At 33.3% G+C, this 16,997-nt stretch overlaps 1 protein-coding gene across 4 annotated transcripts in view; it reads left to right on the top strand.

The window, feature by feature from the left end:
- Positions 1–16,997, top strand: part of LOC114331603 (unconventional myosin-IXAa) — a 362,148-nt gene that overhangs the window by 293,119 nt on the left and 52,032 nt on the right. The window lies entirely within an intron of this gene.

Raw genomic sequence — 16,997 nt, 5'->3', positions numbered from 1 at the left:
TAAAATATTACTAAAAGATTTTTAAATTGAAAACTTATTGGTCCATTTCCTTGGTAACACCTCCAAGGCTTCTAAAATTTGCAAGCCAAATGGATGCTGAAGCGAAGAAGACAAGAGGGAATTTAAAAAACTTACAATTCACGACCCCGTCTGTTCAGCTGGTAAATTCCAACAGAAAATGGACCTAGTTACTCGAAAGAGTGAAGACCAATATAAAAATAAAATAAAAATTTTATTTTTAATTCAGTTGCAATGCGAAGGCAAAACAATCTTACTTTTCAATTAGAATACGGAGCGCAGTACGGGGTCGTGAATTGTAAGTTTTTTGAATTCCCTCTTGTCTTCTTCACTTCAGCATCCATTTGGCTTGCAAATTTTAGAAGCCTTGGAGGTGTTACCAAGGAAATGGACCAATAAGTTTTCAATTTAAAAATATTTTAGTAATATTTTAATATTTTTTAAATATCATTAATAATCCTATTAGGATCAAAAACTTCATCTTTTAATTGCCAGATGACGCTAGTCACCTAATATTTTCACTTCAGTTGCAATGGGTGGGAAAAGCTCTCGGTGCCGATCAATTGGAGTATGGAAAACAAGCCTACGTTCTCTCCGATGAGGCTCCAATAAGAGCCGAAAATCGCGATTCAGAGGACTGGACTGCGCTCCGTGTTCTAATTGAAAAGTAAGATTGTTTTGCCTTCGCATTGCAACTGAATTAAAAATAAACTTTCTATTTTATTTTTTTTGATATATTAGTGTTTTTAGTAAATGTATTATTTATTATAATTTTTGTGCCTTTGGATTTGTCTTCCTCGGGAATAAGATATTTTATAATAATAGTAAGTATATTTAAAGTATTTTTGCATACTTCATTTGGTGTATTAAATTTGTCAGTATGTATGAGAAATCTTGTAACCTGTCAAAGCAAAGGGAATATAGCTCAGTGGTAGAGCGTGTGACCGGAGATCGAAAGATTCCGGGTTCAAATCCCGGACGATTCATATTCTGTTTTTTTTAATTTTTGGTATCGTTTTAATAAAAAATTTTAAAAGTGGTAGGTAAGAAAGTTAGTTTAATATTTAAATAAAATACAAATAACCTATTAAGTATATTTATTTCTTTGAAATCATATAATAGAAGTATAACTTCTTACGTGCGTACAAAGTACACACACACATTCTTTTTTTTTTTTTATTTATAAAAGAAGTCGTTTTTTAATGTATTTGCCTCGACAGCGTAGCTCAGTGACAAAGCTACATTTATTGTATTTCAGTACAGACCCAAGCAAATGAGCAAAAACATTATTTGCTTCCCTTATTTGGATACCATTTGATCCAGATTTTTGGAGAATTGGAGCATTGGAGACGAACGATTGCGAGTTTCATTCTTGGAAATTTGTGGACAAACTTTGGAAGAAAATTTATTCTCATTATAGACCAGGAGTTTAAAGTTTCATTTATTGGAAATTTGGTTTTGGTGTTTTATATAAAAGAACATTTCCATTTCCAGATATGAGCAGTACAGTTTTGGTTTTAACATACATCATATTATTTTCATGTAGAGTCATAAGTTTTCAACGAAAAATTTTCGTTTATAAATTCGCAAAATCTGTTCGTTCGTTCGTCGCCGCTCTTGCAACACCTAGAGCCGATCTAGCGATGGATTCCTATGTAGTTTTGTCTCCTGAATCCAAATCTGAAAACGGCATTTCGGTATCTCTAGCCATCTTCGAGATAACCGACCTCAAAGTTAACATTGTGACGTCACAATCCTTATGCAAACAAGTAATTGGACTTCGTAAGTCCTAGGTTTTCACCCAAAGTAATCGAAAGTGGAATTGGAAGTCGGACGGTCGACGGACAGACAGCCTCATTCAAATTTCTCACCTTTAATACCATCCTTGGATTATAAGCTTTCATTTGACATCTCATTTGTCATTCTACCTGGAATAATGACGGAGGAGCTATATTCGCGGTCGGACGGACCGACGGACAGACAGCCTAAGTCAAATTTCTCACTTTTAATACTATCCTTGGATTATAAGCCTTCATTTGACACCTCATTTGTCATTCTACCTGGTATAATGACGGAGGAGTTATATTCGCGGTCGGACGGACCGACGGACAGACAGCCTAAGTTAAATTTCTCACCTTTAGTACCATTCTTCGATTATAAGCTTTCATTTGACATCTCATTTGTCATTCTACCTGGTATAATGATGGAGGAGCTATATTCGGGGTCCGACGGACCGACGGACAGACAGCCTAAGTCAAATTTCTCACCTTTAGTACCATCTTTGGATTATAAGCTTTCATTTGACACCTCATTTGTCATTCTACCTGGTATAATAACGGAGGAGTTATATTCGCGGTCAGACGGACCGACGGACAGACAGCCTAAGTCAAATTTCTCACCTTTAGTACCATCCTTGGATTATACGCTTTCATTTGACACCTCATTTGTCATTCTACCTGGTATAATGACGGAGGAGCTATATTCGCGGTCGGACGGACCGACGGACAGACAGCCAATATCAAATTTCTCATCTTTAGTACCATCCTTGGAATATACGCTTTCATTTGACACCTCATTTGTCATTCTACCTGGTATAATGACGGAGGAGTTATATTCGCGGTCGGACAGACCGACGGACAGATAGTTTAGGTCAAATTTCTCACCTTTAGTACCATCCTTGGATTATAAGCTTTCATTTGACACCACACTTGTCATTCTACCTAGTATAATGACGGAGGAGTTGTGGTTACGGACAGACGGACAGACGGACGTGGATAATCCAAAGTTTTCACATTTTTTCAAAATTGGGTGAAAACAATATTTCTTTTCAACAGACACAGTAAATGTCAACACAAAATTGAAATGTCAAATAAATAAATTTTACTATTATTGTTTATGTAATGTTAAATGACAGATCACTATTTTTATATTTAAGCTGTCTACCCAATGATGTGTATTATGTACATTATATTTATGTATGTATATGTTATATACAGGGTGTCACTTAAGTTGCACATATATTATGGGAAACTTTTTAATTTTTAATTTTACGAAAAAAGTTATTCTTCATAAAAAGTTCTGCATGGCCTAAAAGCTGTGATTAAATCATTAGATATCAAATTCTATATTATATGAGGTACCTATGTCAAAACATATGAATTCCGCTAAAGAGTAAAGTACATATCTTTATTTTGAAAGATACTTGTTATTATGAAATGTTTTTCGGAATAAAAGATTATGTTTTAACATATTGATTTTTCTCAAATTACGGAATTTTCATTTATAACTCTTTTATTTTTAATTTGACGAAGAAAAGTTCTTCATAAAAAGCTCTTCATGGTCTAAGATTTAAGATGCAAGATGCAACCATCATATATAAAATTTTATTAATTTTATACGAAGTATATAAAAATATGAATTTCGATCAAGAGTGAAGTATCTTTATAATTCACAACATTTAAATTAGAATGATATAATTGCACATTAAAACATAGTTTTTCCAAACAACTTTTCATAATAGCAATTTTTCATATAGGTCTGGATCCCGCGTATGAAAAAAAAGTTGATTAATAGCAAGCTGAAAATTTGTTAATAGCTTAAGGGTGTCTAGTAGGATAAACTTTGATATATGGGAACCCTGGAACAGGGGCAGTTTTAATTGTGGAACAGGTTAAAAATTTGGAACGGTCACACCACGAAAACGGCACATTTATTTTGTCCGACAGAACAGACTTAAACTCTTCGAACAGAGATTAAACTCTCATGCAAAAATCAGACTGCTATTTATCACCAAATGGGCGTTTTAATGAGTGGAACATGTAGAATATGTCAAATGACAGGAATTATGACAGGTGATAAATAGCAGTCTGATTTTTGCATGAGAGTTTGATCTCTGTTCGGAGAGTTTAATTCTGTTCTGTCGGACATAATAAATGTGCCGTTTTCGTGGTGTGACCGTTCCAAATTTTTAACCTGTCCCACAATTAAAACTGCCCCTGTTCCAGTGTTCCCATATATCAAAGTTTATCCGACTAGACACCCTTAAGTTATTAACAAATTGTCAGCTTGCTATTAATCAACTTTTTTTTCATACGCGGGATCCAGACCTAATATTATGAATTTAAATACGTAAATAAACAAAGTTTTTGTTATGATAATCCTCGCATTTTCAGCTTGATTTTATAAACAAATCATTGCAATAGTTAATGCAGAAATTTTGTTGTAAAAATTCGAGTAAACTTTATTAATTGGAATATAATACGTCAAGGGAGTTTATAGAAATATGATCAGAAAATAATTCGAAATATTTAATATTTTAAAAGGTTAGTAAAGGTAAAGGTAAAAATGGTATACATTTTTATTTTAATTTAATATTTTCTTTACCAAATTTATACAAACCATTACTGGTTTGTAGGTATAAATTTGTGTTTTGAGTAGGTAGGTAGATATTGCGGTTTAATTTGTCTAGATTTTAATAAATTGTATTTCCCCTACATATTTTGTTTTATTTCCAATTGGCTTCTATGAATCTAAATGCAGTACAGAAATTAAATATTATTTATCGAATAAAATTTGCCATTTACAATAATGTTTACATCCATCGAGTGGGTCATTCACCAGCACCAAGCCGATCGGTTGACCCCGAATATAATCTCCAAAGCTAACTTCCTCGTATTCAAATGCGAAACAACTTCATACCAACCAAACACTTATTTATTCGACTATAATATACATATATACATATACATACATTCGTGTTCGAATCATTAAGAAATTCTGTAGGCACGCATAAAATTAACACGAATTAATTTATGTAAATTTCCCTATAGATTCTTGACATTGACTCACTTTATTTAAATTAGAGTTTATTCAAAATGGAATTAATTAAAAATAACATGTATGTTTAATTGCTGTAGAAGCAATTTATATGTAAGCAATTGCCATGTAAGCGATTTATTCATTAATCTTTAAAAGAAAAGCTATCTACTAGAAATGGAAAAAGTGGTTTAGTCAACTTATGGGAACGTCTTAAAAACGTGTTTTAAAAAACTTAAAAAAAACGTAAACACTGACTCTGTCCGTGTTATCACTGATACTGATACAAACATAATACATACAAAGATACACACATAAATTACTCCCTCATTTGTTACGGGTAGTTCTTTTAGGACAACAGACTCAGTAAAACCGTTGATTGAAATATTAATGTAAAACACAGGTTAAAACAAAATAAATGTATTGAGGATATTTATATACAGTTTTACATTTATATACTCACGGTAGCAGGTAGGAACTCCTTTTGGATAGTCCTATCAGGGAAATTGAATCAATCCCTGCCTTCTGCAGATTCCAGGTGTTTCCTGACCCGGGAAACTAGTACCTGCTAAGGGTCCCCTGTCCAGGGTCACGGATGAAGCCCACAACGGCATCCAGGGCGGAGAAGAAGGTCTTTACAACGGTCTGGAGGACGGAGGTGGCAGCCCCCTGGTTTTAGGGCTTGTATAAAATCTAACCTGGAAATCGGCAGCTGGTTTTTCAGTATCTGTATTGAGCGGAAGTCATTTAGGCCAGAACGGTCAATACAGAATAGTACTCGGTGCGGTGGCAACCACTTAAACAGCGTGTACACAGCGGTGTAGAAAGCCAAGGGAATGAATACTACACTATTTTTCCCAGGTTAATCAATATGGCTGAGGAAATAAACGATGGCCCCGAGTACGGGCGCTTCTTAAATGGGGCAGGGGTGCGAAGAATCTCCCGCTTGGCCAAATTTGATATACAGAGAAGTTGTAGAATAGGCACATGGAATGTGCGGAGTTTATATGAACCAGGAAAATCACACAATGCCATAAATGAGATGAAAAGGCTGCAAATATCAATTCTGGGTATCAGTGAAATGCGATGGCCCGGATCTGGCCAATGCCATGTGGATGATCATGAAGTACCTATATTATGCAGGAGAAGAGAGTAATTACCATCGTCATGGTGTAGGATTCATAGTCTCAAACGAGGTTAGAAAATGTGTTAGGGCGGTATGCCAGGTATCTGAACGAGTTATAATGATTCAGTTGAACGCGAAACCCAGAAACATAAATTTAATACAAGTGTATGCACCGACAGCGGAAAGTGAACTGGAAGAACTTGACAAGTTCTACGCCGATGTAAAAACTGTTACCGACCAACTCAAGACTAGAGATCTCACCATTCTGATGGGTGACCTTAATGCTAATATAGGAAAAGGCAGACAAAGTAATATTATTGGCTGTTATGTACTGGGCGATAGAAATGAAAGGGGAGACTATTTCGCAGATTTTTGCAAAGAACATAATCTATGTATAATGAATACCTTTTTCAAATTACCTAAAAGGAGATTATATACGTGGAAATATCCAGCAGATACCCCCAATAATATCGTAAGAAACCAAATTGACTACATAACCATCAGTGAGCGTTACAGAAATGCAGTAAAGTCTGTAAAAACCTATCCTGGCGCCGATGTGCCATCTGATCACAATCTATTGTTAGCCGAAATAAAATTAAAACTTAAACGGATAAAACAACAACGATCCTCTAACAAACTGGATACCGATTTTATTAGAAACAACAGTCAGGGGATTTCAAACCATTTTGAGAGCAATTTTGAGAATAGCGAACAACAAGAATCCATCGAGGATCATTGGAACCAAATCAAAACGATTATAAGCAACTCAACTCCAAACTTCAAAGAGAAAAATCAAAAGAAGCAACAGTGGATGAACGATGAGATTTTGAATTTGATGGAAAAAAGACGCAAATTTAAGAATCAAAACATCGAAATGTATAAACGCATTAATAAAGAGATAAGGACTAAAATACGAGCGGCAAAAGAAACATACTTTGAAAAAAAATGTTTAGAAATTGAAGAGTTGCAGAGAAAACATGATTCATTTAATATGTATAAAAAAATAAAAGAACTCATCGGTCAGAACAAAAAACATGCAAATAACATCGTTGATAGAGACGGAAAACTGATTATCACTGATTTGGATAAAATAGACAGATGGAAAGAATACATTGAGGAACTGTTTAATGATGAAAGGCCCGAGCTTGAAATTAACGAAGTAGTTACAGGACCTGACATAACTATGGACGAAATTGAACAAGCAATAAGATTAGCAAAGACCAGAAAAGCGACGGGACCAGACGAAATACCGAATGAAATAATAAAGCTCTTCGAAAATTCAGGTAAAAGATCTCTCCTTCATCTTTTTAATAAAGTTTATCAAACTGGCTATATACCAACGGATTGGCTGCTGTCGACTTTTGTGACGATACCTAAAAAAGCAAACGCGAAAAGATGTAGTGACTACCGAACCATTAGCTTGATGAGTCATGTTTTAAAGATATTTCTACGAATTTTGCACTCGGATGTACCAAAAAATAGAAGAACAGCTTGGTGATACACAGTTTGGATTCCGCAATAACCTTGGGACCAGAGAAGCACTGTTTAGTATTCAGGTTATGGTACAGAGATGCAGAGATGTCGGACATCCGGTTTATATGTGTTTCATTGACTTTGAGAAGGCCTTTGATCGGGTAAAACATACGGAAATGATTGCTATTCTTCAGAAAGTGGGTATTGATGATAAAGACCTACGCATTATCAAAAATCTTTACTGGCATCAACGTGCAAACATCAGGATTGTCTGGGACACGTCTGAAGAACTTTAAATACGAAGAGGAGTAAGGCAGGGCTGCATTTTGTCCCCACTAATATTTAATAATAATAATAATAATAATAAGACGTTTATTGTTCCAAAAAAAAATATATAAATTTACAAAAAAAAAACATAGATTTGAAATGTGGTAGGAACAATGCGTTTTGATATCAGCATCTGTACTTTAACAGAAAAATACAGGGCTGTTGAACGCCAACTATCTAAATAAAAAAAATTGTTACTTTATAATAATAACTAACCTAATAACCTAACCTAAACAAAAAGAAAAAAATCTAATTCTAAATTCACATAGAAGGAAGAAGAAGAAAAAAAGGAAAGGAAAAGTACAAGAAAAGAAAAGATGAGAAAGAGAAAAATAAACGAGAAGAAGAAAGAAAAGAGCTGTTTACACATTTTTTACTGATAATTTAATAGTAGAGCTTTAATTTTCTTTTTGAAAGTAATAGGAGATAAATTATAATTAAAAATTTTATATTTATTAATAAGTGATGGAGCGATATAAGAAAATATTTTCTTAAAGATTTGCTTATTATGCTGGGGAGTTCTAAGTAAGGTTGTAGGTCTCAAGTTTCTTCGGTGCATTTCATTACTGAAGTTTAATTTATTGTACAGATACTTGGGTGTTTTTGTTTTAATGATCTTGTATGTAAAGTTTAGCGAGTGCAAAGTTCGCCTGTTGAACATGTTTAACCAGCCAAGATCAAGAAGTTTGTGAGAAACCCTCTGACGTCTGCGTATTCCAAAAATATATCTAAGACAAGAATTTTGTACTTTTTGTACCCTTTTTTTATTAACAACACTTAAAAATGGTCCATATATATGATCATAGTGATTGAAATGAGAAAGAATCAACGATTCACAAAGCATTGCCTTTGTTTTAATATTAAGAAAATGCCTGTGGGGGTATAAAGCCTTTAACATGGAGTAAGCCTTTTTTAAACACAAATTAATGTGATTGTTAAAATTTAATTTAGTGTCCATAGTAAGTCCTAAATTTTTGGCAGATGCTTGAAAAATAATAGTGTTGTTATCTATACAAGGTACAATATTCGTTGACAGGTGCTCACGTTGATTTTCAGAACAGAACAACATGGCTACCGATTTAGAGGGATTTATTTTAAGTAGATGTTTGTTAGAGCTAGTTAAAATTTCCTGAAGGTCAGAATTAATTCTTGCATTGGCTAACTGCGCCTCATGAGGAGCGAAGGAATATTTTAGTTGTGTATCATCGCAGTATTGATGATAGTCACAATGTTTTAAGGACTTTATAATATTAAAAGTATAAATTTTAAATAACAAAGGTCCTAAGATACTTCCCTGAGGAACCCCTGACAGAATATTACATATATTTGATCGCTTTTCGTCAATTACCACAGTTTGAGTACGAAGAGTTAAATACGATGTTACTAAATTCAATGAAGCTTCATCGAAGCCTATATGTTTTAAAATTGATATTAAAATTTCATGATTGATCATATCAAAGGCTTTCGAATAGTCCAAGAGAATTAAAACTGTTGCATACTTTCTATCATCTGCGGATACTATATTGTCAATTATATCGGAAATCGCTGTCTCACAACTATAACCTGTCCTAAATCCTGATTGCTTAGCAGGAATAATATTATTTTTTTCCAAAAAATTGCTCATTTGCTTTTCCATAATTTTTTAGATTATTTTCGAGAACGTGGGTAGGATAGATATACATCGCAGGTGATTAAATTCAGTTGGATTCTTTATTTTAGGTAACGGAATAATTTTTGCTCTTTTCCAAGATGCGGGAAAGTAAAACTCAATGATACAGCTATTAACAATATGCGTAATAAAAGGCACGATAAAGGGGCAACAAAGTTGAATTAGAGTTATATTAAGATCATCCTGTCCAAAGGCTTTTGATTTTACACCCGTGTTGAGCTGGCCCCCCCCACTTGCAAAAATCAAAAAACAAATAGCCCTGATTTATGAGCTATTTATGAGCTCTCATATTCCGCAAACTAAAAATTTTGAGCTCGTTCCACTGAGCAGGAATTTGATACTTTAGTGGGGGGGGGCTGAGTCAGCCCCCCCACTACTTAAAAATAGGAATATTGAATCGGTTTTTGCGGCAGAATTACGAGCTATTTATGAGCTCTTGAAATTATATAGTTTCGATTTTTGAGCTCATCCCCTTCACCCCCAAACAACCCTTTTATTGATTTAACATAAGAGAAAAATGCTGAGAAAACTTAAAATATATCGTATTGCGGATATAATTCCTATAACTTATATACTCTAAGAATAAACTATTAAATCACGTGCATTTCGATTATTGAGCTACAACCCCTTCGCAAGAAAACCACCCTATCTTCCCGGCTTAAGAGAAAGTTGTACTTAAAATGCATTAAACTAATTATTTGGCGACGACATATCATTGAATAATTTAAAAGCTTCTAAATTACGCGAATTTAGATCAGTAAATTACAATTTATTTTGTATAGTGCAGTCACTGAAGGTAAAAATCAACGATTACCTTCAATTTCGGTGAACCTTCATCGATTTTCACGAAAATTGGTCAGTGGTTAGAGGATACGTCAAGAAACAAAGGTGACATGGTACCACCTTGCGCCTTTGCTCTGAGGGTGGATACTGCCCCTTCTCGGGGGTGAAAATTATTTTATTAAAAATAACTGCACAAATCAATAAAAGAACAAATTAAAAGCAAAATTTATTATATAAAGTTAATAAAATAAGTCAATACTTTTTAAGCTATTAAAGATCAAAGATTTTAATTATTCGTGAAAAAAATGCATGTTATGAAGCGGTTTTTCGTAAATCACTGAAAAACTGTAAGTTTTTACAAAAAAGTTAATAGTAGTTTAATTCGTAAAGCTTATATTCTAAGAATAAACTCTTAAATCACGCGCCTTTCGATTATAGAGTTACAACCCCTTCGCAAGAAAACCATCCCATATTCCCGGCTTAAGAGAGAGTTGTACTTAAAATAATTTAAATTAATTATTTGGAGACTACATATCGTTTAATAATTTATGAGCTTGCAAAATATACGCATGTCAATTATTGAATTGCCATTTTCTTTCTATAGTGCAGTCACTGAAGGTAAAAATCAACTATGACCTTCGATTTCGGTAAATCTCCATTCATTTTCACGAATTAACAATAACAACTTGGGGTTTTAACCTGGGGTATATGTCACCCCTTCTCGGGGGTGAAAATTACTTTATTAAAAATAACCCCACAAATCGAGAGAGGGACAAATTGTAAGCAAAATTTGTTATATAATGTGATTAAAATAAATTAACACTTTTTGAGTTATTAAAGATCAAATATTTTAATTTTTGTGAAAGAAAATGCATGTTTTAAAGCGATTTTTCATAAATAACTCAAAAACTGTAAGTTTTTACAAAAAAGTGTTCAACACTAAAATTGAAGCCAATAAAAAATATAATAAATTGCTTACTTGAAAAACCCTTTAATGTTAATTTAAAGTAAGTTATTGGTAATTAAATGTATATTTTTTTCTGCGACTGTTCAAAGCTAAGGATACAAGCTTAAATAACGGGAAAGAGATGCATTTTATAACACTTAGGTACTAAATACTTATCAAAGTACTTAGAAATACCTATCCAAAATGAGCTCCAGAAAAAGTTGATAGCATCAAAATCCGCTCACCAATTTTCGTGAAAATGAATGCAGATTTACCGAAATCGAAGGTCATAGTTGATTTTTACCTTCAGTGACTGCACTATAGAAAGAAAATGGCAATTCAATAATTGAGATGCGTATATTTTGCAAGCTCATAAATTATTAAACGATATCTAGTCGACAAATAATTAATTTAAATTATTTTAAGTACAGCTCTCTCTCTTAAGCCGGGAATATGGGATGGTTTTCTTGCGAAGGGGTTGTATCTCAATAATCGAAAGGCGCGTGATTTAAGAGTTTATTCTTAGAATATAAGCTATACAAATAAAACTACTATTAACTTTTTCATAAAAACTTACAGTTTTTCAGTGATTTACGAAAAACCGATTCAAAACATGCATTTTTTTCACTAATAATTAAAATTTTTGATCTTTAATAACTTAAAAAGTATTGACTTATTTTAATAACTTTATATAATACATTTTGCTTATAATTTGTTCTTTTATAGATTTGTGCAGTTATTTTTTATAAAATAATTTTTCACCCCCGAGAAGGGGCGGTATCCACCCTCAGGGTAAAGGCGCAAGGTGGTATCATGTCACCTTTGTTTCTTGAGGTATTCTCTAACCACTGACCAATTTTCGTGAAAATCGATGAAGGTTCACCGAAATTGAAGGTAATCGTTGATTTTTACTTTCAGTGACTGCACTATATAAAATAAATTGCAATTTACTGATTTAGATGCGCGTAATTTGAAAGCTTATAAATTATTAAATGATATGTAGTCGCCAAATAGTTAATTTAATGCATTTCAAGTACAACTTTCTCTTAAGCCGGGACGATAGGGTGGTTTTCTTGCGAAGGGGTTGTAGCTCAATAATCGAAATGCACGTGATTTAATAGTTTATTCTTAGAGTATATACGCTATAGGAATTATATCCTCAATACGATATATTTTAAGTTTTCTCAGCATTTTTCTCTTAAGTTAAATCAATTAAAGGGTTGTTTGGGGGTGAAGGGGATGAGCTCAAAAATCGAAACTATATAATTTTAAGAGCTCATAAATAGCTCGTAATTCTGCCGCAAAAACCGATTCAATATTCCTATTTTTAAGTAGTGGGGGGGGGGGGGCTGACTCAGCCCCCCCCACTAAAGTATTAAATTCCTGCTCAGTGGAACGAGCTCAAAATTTTTAGTTTGCGGAATATGAGAGCTCATAAATAGCTCATAAATCAGGGCTATTCGTTTTTTAATTTTTGCAAGTGTGGGGGGGCCAGCTCAACACGGGTTGATTTTACACTCAAGATAATATCGGCAACGTCCTCCATAGACACTGTATTAAAACGAAATGGCTCTTGAACTGGCATAGAATGATTTCTGTAAAAACTTAGAAGTTCATTACTGGGTTGTTGATTAATTGAACAAGCCGCTGTAAAATGTTGATTAAGTTTATTAACGTCTTTAAGATTATCTGGAATATGATTTTGTTTTCTATTAAGTACATTAATCTTCCTAAGCTCATTCCACTTTTCTTTTACGTTGCAGTTTTGAAGTTTATTGTTTAAATAAATCTTTTTTTCACGTCTAATAGTAGAAGTAGTTAAGTTCCTAATCTGTTTGTAGTAATTCCAGTGTTCCGGATTCCTACTACGACGATATCTATTTAGAGCTTGGTTTCGCATTTTTTGCATAAGTCGTATATTGTCTGTAATCCAGGGGCAATATGGTTTTTGCTTATTTGTACAAGTTCTTAAGGGGGCATGCTTATCAAAAATACCGAGTAATGTATTTGTAAGAAATGTCACTTTTTCATCAATATCATTAATTAAATATAGGTTGTGCAAGGATGCACCCTCAAGATCCCGTTGAAACTCTTCTAAATTAATGCGACTTAATGCTCTGTATGTAAATGAAACATTATTTGGCGGAGGCTTATCAAACTTAATTTTACAGCATGTGAGAAAGTGGTCGGAGATATTGATATCTAAGTTCTCCACATCAAAAACACCATCAAAACTTGAACATATTAAATCAATTAAAGTAGATGTTCTGTCAGTCACACGAGTTGGTTCATTAACTAACTGTTTTATGTCAAAAGACTCAAATATATTATTAAGTTGGGAAGTGTAAGAAAAGTTAACGTCTAATTGGTCTATATTAAAATCACCCAAGAACACAATTTTACCCGACTGAGCGTAAAACTGTGGTAAAAGATCCTCGAAATAATCCAAGAATTCTCTATGACTTGAGCCTGGCGGCCTGTAAATAATTCCCATTATTAATACATTATGATTTTGGGTGATTTTTATCCAAATATGCTCAATGAAGGGCTTACATTCTTGTAAGATTACGGAGAAATGTAAGCCATTTTTTATATAAATACCAACTCCTCCAGCATTCAGCAAACGATCTTGTCTAATAAATGTATAATTATTGATTTCAGAAACTTCATCACTTATATCACCGTTTAACCAAGTTTCAGTAACACCTAAGATATCATAGTTTTTGTTTTGTAAGTGATCTTTTAGCAAATCAAAATTATTATGTAACGATCTTACATTAATTTGTGCAACGCTCAACATATTTTAGAAAGAAGGGAGAAAAGAAACTATTAGAGAAAGGAAATACAGAGAGATAGAAAGAGGAAATATATAGAGACGGAGAGACAGTATTAAAAAACAATATTCTTGCTACAAATCCAAATCACACAAAGATAATACCTGCAGATTAAGTGCAAGTAGCCAAATTATATTTTGTAGATCTACTTCATAAGTGAATAGAATATTTTATTTACGTTTCAGAACATTATTCATTAAAGTAAATTTAATACAAAAATAAACAAGTATATTATATATAAAAAAAGATAAAAGAAGAAAAGTTGTTAATATTAGATTACAAATGCTCGTGTTATTGCTTTTTTACATTTAAACAAACAAATTTTAAGGAATATTCAATTAATAGTGAAATATTTATTTTGATTAACGACATTTCATGGAAAACAATTTAAACAAAAACATGTCTGTGCAATATAAACAAACAGATCTTTGTGAAATGTATTGTTTTAAATAATACAAAATTGTATTATTTAAAAATTGTTATTCGTTTATAAATGACAAGATATATTTTATGCTAAAAAAATGGGCAAATAAAGTCAAATCATATATTATGAGCGTAAATTAAATAATAACAGTCTACCTTGCATCAACAGGGATGTCCAATATATCCTTCTCATTCTGAACGCGGATAATACTACCACCACTTTTTACATAAATATTGCCATTTAGGCAAAATGCACTTTTTGATGAGAACTTTTGCACCGCCGAATTTAGTAATTGTACTCGATATTTAGTTAGGTCTTCCTTAATCACAATATTAGTATGTTTTAATAATTTGCGACACTTTAATATTTCAGAATGTTTGTTTACATCCACGAGTTGAACCAGAACTGCCGGAGGTTTATCATTAGTCGGGTTTTTTGCGGCCACTCGAAAACTATTTTTGATATCCTTGTCTGAGAAGGTAGATAATTTTAACTTCGATTTGAATAAAGTACACACTTTTTCTTTTAAATTTTCATTCTCCGAAACCTCAAGACCAAAAATTCGAATATTTTGGTTTCGAGAGAACTGCTCACTATTATCAACCGCCATTTTAAGTTGTGTATTTTCAGATTTTACCTTTTTCAGCTCTTGCTTTAGCGTCAACACTTCATTTTCGACACTTTTAAGCCTGTTTTCAAATTTCATCTCAATTTTTTTGAAGATTTCATCAGCTATCTGAGACATATGTTGTTGGTTAAAGAATGCGCTACATTCCTGCGCAACAATCTTTTTAATGTCCTCCAGGTCAGTGCGAGTTAGAACCATTTTTCTCTCGCTTATGGAAGTTTTGCACGATTTTTCAAATTACAATCACAAGTTAAGCAATACTCAAACACTTTTTGCACTTTTTCCACAGTTAATTTCACTTATAAATCATTAATTTTCTTAAAAATGTGCTTAGCTACTTGACACAAACATGCCTTACTTACAGCGCCATCTCTCATTTAATATCTATTCTGAGTTTGTTTTCAATAAAGCAGTGGATAATGCTCAATGTGGTATCAAAATGAATGGCGTCAATATTAATAATTTGAGATATGCGGATGACACGGTGTTAATTGCGAGCAATTATGAAGAACTTCAACATCTGATTAATAGGATTACCAGAACGTGTGATGAATATGGACTCAAGCTAAACACCGCAAATACCAAGGTGATGGTTGTCAGTAAGACGCCAATATGGGACGCTCATCTGGGACATGAGCAAAGAAATTAGAATACGTATAGAGAAGGCCAGAGCTGCATTCTTTAAGATAAAAAAACTTTTATGTGGAAACAACATTACTTTGAATCTTAAAATTAGATTAGTGAGATGTTATGTGTTCTCTACTCTTTTGTACGGTGTCGAAGGTTGGACTTTAACAGATACTCTTCTCAAGAAACTGGAAGCCTTTGAAATTGGGTATACCGAAGAATCCTACGAATAAGTTGGGTGGATAGAGTTCGTAACGAAGTTGTTTTGCACCGGATGGGAAAAGTCACAGAAGTCGTCAGAACAGTTAAAAATCGAAAACTTGAATATTTTGGCCATGTTATGCGACACCCAGAGAGATATAATATAAAAAACCAATACAGAAGTAAAAACTTCGAGATGTATTCTGGTATAAAATCGTTTACTTAAAACTATAAAATGTCATGGATTGCAGAACGTTTTCGTTCTAAACAGAACATCTTCAGTGCATCCTGCCGAGTATTTTGAAACTAGCACACTGTAAATAGTGTTAACATTATCGTATATGGTTTACATAATGTAATATATTAAAATGTTATGACTACAAGTCGATGTTAATAGATAAAGTGGAACACATGCTAAAAGGATGCCATGGTTCCCTGCTCGAAGATGCTAGGTACTTGCCAATTCAATGGGCACAGACAAACCAAGGTTGGTCTGTGCCCATTGAATTGGCAAGTACCTAGCATCTTCGAGTAGGGAACCATGGCACCCTTTTAGCATGTGTTCCACTTCATATATTAACATCGACTTGTAGTCATAACATTTTAATATATTACATTATGTAAACCATATACGATGATGTTAACACTATTTACAGTGTGCTAGTTTCAAAATACTCGGCAGGATGCACTGAAGATGTTCTGTTTAGAACGAAAACGTTCTGCAATCCATGACATTTTATAGTTTTAAATAAACGATTTTATACCAGAATACATCTCGAACTTTTTACTTCTGTATTGGTTTTTTAAACTATGGTATACAGCCAACTATTGGGATTTTCCCATTGATTAGATATAATATACTCCATTTAATAATACAAGGCAAGGTAGACGGAAGAAGAGGGCCAGGTCGAAGAAGAACGTCATGGCTTAAAAACCTGAGAGAATGGTATAACAGATCCTCTGCATCCCTTTTCCGAGCTGCCGTTAACAAAATTGCTATAGCCAATTTGATAGCCAACGTTCGATAATCGAGCACGGCACATGAAGAAGAAAATATACAGTTTAAAATTAAAATAATAAAATAAAATAGTATTCTATCTTCGCCCTGTTCTGGAGAAAGCTCCAT

Source organism: Diabrotica virgifera, chromosome 6, assembly GCF_917563875.1.
Source record: "Diabrotica virgifera virgifera chromosome 6, PGI_DIABVI_V3a".
NCBI lineage: Eukaryota > Metazoa > Arthropoda > Insecta > Coleoptera > Chrysomelidae > Diabrotica > Diabrotica virgifera.
The sequence above is the reverse complement of the archived record's forward strand: the minus strand, read 5'-3'. Positions and strand labels throughout refer to the sequence as shown.